At 47.7% G+C, this 4,758-nt stretch overlaps 1 pseudogene; it reads left to right on the top strand.

Annotated features, from left to right (window-relative positions):
* The first annotated feature begins 408 nt into the window (after window positions 1-408).
* Window positions 409-4,519, top strand: LOC110742666 (annotated as a pseudogene).
* Window positions 4,520-4,758: the final 239 nt, after the last annotated feature.

Genomic DNA, 4,758 nt, shown 5'->3' with positions numbered 1-4,758 from the left:
CCTCTTCCTTCATCTTCAAAGTGTGTCACTCCAGTCTTTGCTTCTGTCATCACATTGCCTTTTCTCCTGTGTTGACAAATTTCCCTCTGGCTCCCTCTTACAAATGCACTTGTGATTATATTTGGGGCCCATTGGGCTAATTCGGGATATAACCCCCACCTCAAGATCCTTAACTTAATCACACCTGCAAAGTCCCTGCGAGTTAACATTTACAGGTTCCAGGGATTCGGACCTGGATATCTTAGCAGGGGTAGGGGTGGGGTGTGGAGGTGGGGGAATTATTCAGCTCACAAAATTACATGTGGACTCTTAAGTCCCATGGCTCAAGTTCAAATCTCAACCCTGCTGTTCACTAGCAACATGACCTCAGACAAATGATGAATACTTAGCCTTTCTGTGTCTCAGTTTCATTATCCCTTAAGTGGGGATAATTATAATAATGTATGCATTGATCATTTTTGTGAGGATTAAGTGAGGAAATTAATGAAAAGTGCTTATCCCAGAGCGCAATAAACATTTAGTAAATATTGGTGATTATGGTTTCCACTGATGTTATTTAGAGCCTATGCTGCGTATTTGTTGTTTTAGCCTGCCAACATCCATTTTCTTCTGCTGCGGCTAACAGTGCCTCTGTTTTTCTTGGAGAACTTCCTTTACCTCACTCTCAGTTCATATGGTTTAGGCAGGGCTGAATTCAGTGCTAGCCCCAGGACTGTGAGTGGGAACCAGGTCTAAACCCATCAATATAATTTCCTTGTCTTGGTCCCAGGAATTGGTTCAATGATGCATGTATGAGCTAAGTTGGTCCAAGCAGTGTGACCCTCTGGCTTTTCCAGGAGCAACTAGAAAAGCAATATTTTCATGGAGTTGCTGAAAGCAGAGTGTGTGAAGCTACAGCTACTGGCAGCCTTTTTTATCTTTAAAGTTTTGCCACACTGTAGAGCCAAGGTGGGAAGCAGAGTTAAGGGAAGGAGAGAGACCCCTGAAGTTTGAGGTTAAGCTTCAAATACAACTGGTCCTGAAATCAGCACTTTTGTGGTCTGTCCGGTTATGTGAGCCAACAAAGTTCCCTTTGTCAGTAAGAAGGGAACTTTTATCTGAAGGATTTCCAGACTCATGGGACCGGGAGATCCTTTCTTTCTCTTTGAGTGGAGACAGAGATTTATTGGCCATTTCTAGGCTTCAGCCAACTTGTAAGAACCCAGAAGCCCATGTGTGCATAGCCCCAGAATATTATTACTTGGGTACGGCGAAGTCCCTAATATTCTCTCTCCCCCTTGCACAATAATGGTGATAACAATGATGGTATCTATCGAATGCCTCCCACGTGCCATCCATAAGGATTTTTCGTCCTTTCTAGTACTTGCAACAGCACTCCCAGGGAAAGACTGTTTTGCAGATGGGAAACAGATGCACTGAGAGATAAATTTTCCAAGGCCAAATAGCGAATGCTCAGCAAAAGCAGGGATCAGTCACGGAGCTTTCTGGATTCAGAGCCTGTCCCTTTCCTACGCTGCTGCAATAACTGCTATAGCCAATCTGGGAGAAGTCCCTACAATCAGGAATCAAGTGATTCTGTCTGCAACAGCCACAGCCACTGGGCCTTTCTTCCTGGAGGGTGGGATTCTCCTCTTGTTTTGTACTTTGTTTCTCAGAAGAGGCTGTAGACACATAGACTCTAAAAGCCTCCTCTGTCTGACTGGGTTCATCGAGCATTCTGTCCTTCCACATTTTCCAGTGTTTTATTTAAACCTCTTCATGTGTTGGATTTGTGTCTAGAGGATTTTCCTTAGTGTTCAAATAAGGCATTTTATGCTCTTGGGAATTATATACCCACTGGATTTACCATTCTTTTTATAGGAATACACAGAAACTGAGATGTGAGACACAACATAAAGCAAAGAGAAAGTAGTTACCACCTGTTGAGCTGTCATATTCCAAAACAGATAATAACAGCAGTGGGCCAGTGAATAAAAAGCATGAATACACACACACACACAAACAAAGGTTGTGATGACAAACAAAGGTTGGACATGAAATATATTTGGATCTGAGCTTTATGCCCACTGCTTTCAAACTTCAGGCAAATTACTTGATCATTTACCTCTCAGGCCCCTCAACCAAAAATTGGGATGATAAAAATTCCTCATAGGGTCACTGTGAGGATTGCAGCTCTTATGTGGGAGAAAATGAAAGCGAGAGCAAGAAAGAAAGAGAGTCGTAGAGTCATAATAAATGCTGCCTGCTTGCCTTTTGCTAATGCTAGTTTGATATGTGTCCTGTTATTTATTAATAAAAGTGCCTAAATAGGTAATACCTGACTCTCCAATATCTTCTTTTAGTCCCTATTTTAAAATTTTAATTTATAAATTTAAATATTTCTGTTCTCTCTCTCATTTTCTCTCATTTCCATTTTTCTTTGCATCTGCCTCACCCATCTCTCCAGACTTGCTTTCTTCACTTTCCCATGCATATAGCTACAGAGTTGTCCCACATCTCCAGAGTTTCCAAGTCCTCAGTTCAGAGGAGTCACTAGTAACTACGCATCCCAATTCCAAGATCCTGGGATAGGGACTGACAGGTCCAACTGTCCAGTTAATAATGGCTGGAAAGTTGGGTCAGGTCAGTAGAGGCAGGGTTTCAAAAGCACACTGATTTCCTGGCAGCTCTCAGAAAAAGAGAATCAGGGTGTGTTAATACCATATAAAGATTTCAGAGAGCCATAAAAGTTGAAAAATGAATGGATATGAGATTTGTGTGAAATTTGTTAAAACACTTGACAGCAATTTTTTGCCTTGTTCTCTCTGCGGAAACCAGGGGGCACCTGGACTTCAGCTCTGATTCTTGTACCAGCAGTGGGTCCTACTCTCCTGTGGGCTGTTGGCTGAGGTCAAGAACTGACTCCTGTCCAAATATGGCCCCCAGAAGGAGGCAGAGCTCCGCAGCTGGATCGAGGGACTCACCGGCCTCTCCATGGGCCCCAACTTCCAGAAGGGCCTGGAGGACGGGATTATCTTATGCACACTCATGAACAAGCTGCAGCCTGGCTCAGTCCCTAAGATCAACCACTCCATGCAGAACTGGCACCAGCTAGAAAACCTCTCCAACTTCATCAAGGCCATGGTCAGCCATGGCATGAACCCCATGGACCTGTTCAAGGCCAACAACCTGTTTGAGAATGGGAACATGACTGCAGGTGTAGGTTTCTCTTCTCACCCTGGCGGGGAAGGCCAAGACTAAGGGACTGCAGAATGGGGTGGACATCGGCATCAAGTACTCAGAGAAGCGGGAGCGGAACTTTGATGATGCCACCATGAAGGCTGGCCAGTGAGTCATCGGGCGGCAGATGGGCACCAACAAATGCGCCAACCAGTTGGACATGACCGTGTCTGCATGAGGAGGCATTTCTATGACCCCAAGAACCACATCCTGCCCCCATAGGGACCACTCGACCACCAGCCTCCAGATGGGTACAAACAACTGTGCCAGCCAGGTGGGCATGACGGCTCCCGGGACCCGGTGGCACATCTATGACACCAAACTGGGAACCAACAAGTGTGACAACTCTTCCATGTCCCTGCAGATGGGCTACCCTCAGAGCGCCAATCAGAGCGGCCAGGTCTTCGGCCTGGGCGGGCAGATATACGACCCCAAGCACTGTCCTCATGGCACAATGGCTGACGGGGCTCCCTCGGGCGCCGGGGATTGTCTCGGCTGGGGGAAGGCTCTTGAACATCCCCCTACCTACTAGGAGGAGGCCGGCTACTAAGGCTCCCAGCACACTCTTCCCCCACTTCGTCTCCCCGTCTGGGTTTTGGGGTTTTTCTGTATTTTCATCTTCTTTTTTTCTTAACCTGTTCAGTGCTGCCAATCAACTGAGGGTCTGTGAGTGGCGGCCTGGGATCAGGCAGCAGGGCTTTTTCCCCCTTGCCTTGGTCCTTCACAGGACTGAGCCACCCGGCTGTGGGGTGAAGGGTGGAGGCTGTATTCCGATATGTGTAGGGTGAGGTTCCCTGCTGGGATGTCCACGCTGTGGGCCGAGCTGTGCTGGGGAGAGGAGACCTGGGATTGCAGGAAACTTGTTCCCGAAGGTTTCCGGTTGCCTCACCTCTTGCCCCTTTTGTCAGCGGATCAGTTTGTGGTTTCTGTACCCGCAAAAGTTTCAGGAAGTATTAACAAAAGAAAAATACATTTTTTCTCCCCAAGGAATGGGGTGGGGACAGTGGTGAGGGTGATGGGAAATCAGTCCCTGGGAAAGGGGGCCCGGCCACAATGCTAAATATCTCAGACTCCCAAGCGACTGGATTTCCTTAGGACCCTTAGGCCTGCACCGGGGCCCTGTGGGGAAAGTGAGGTCCATACAAGGAAGTAGAATTCTGAGCTGTTGAGGCTAAGCCTGACCCCCTCTCCATGCTAACCCCCACACTGTGGCCTCAGTAGGCTTTTGTTGTTGTTGTTGTTGTTGTTGCCCAGGTTGGAGTGCAGTGGCACGATCTTGGCTCACTGTACCTCCACCTCCCAGGCTCAAAGGATTCTCCTGCCTCAGCCTCCCAAGTAGCTGGGACTGGAGGTGGTCCACCACGCCTGGCTAATGTTTGTATTTTTAGTAGATACTGGGTTTCACCATGTTGGCCAGGCTGGTCTCGAACTCCTGGCCTCAGGTGATCTGCCCGCCTTGGCCTCCCCAAGTGCTGGGATAATAGGTGTGAGCCACCACGCCCAGCCTCTCAGTAGGTTTTAAGGAGCCCCCAGCCCTCC

The sequence above is a fragment of the Papio anubis genome, chromosome 2 (assembly GCF_008728515.1).
Source record: "Papio anubis isolate 15944 chromosome 2, Panubis1.0, whole genome shotgun sequence".
NCBI lineage: Eukaryota > Metazoa > Chordata > Mammalia > Primates > Cercopithecidae > Papio > Papio anubis.
The sequence above is the reverse complement of the archived record's forward strand: the minus strand, read 5'-3'. Positions and strand labels throughout refer to the sequence as shown.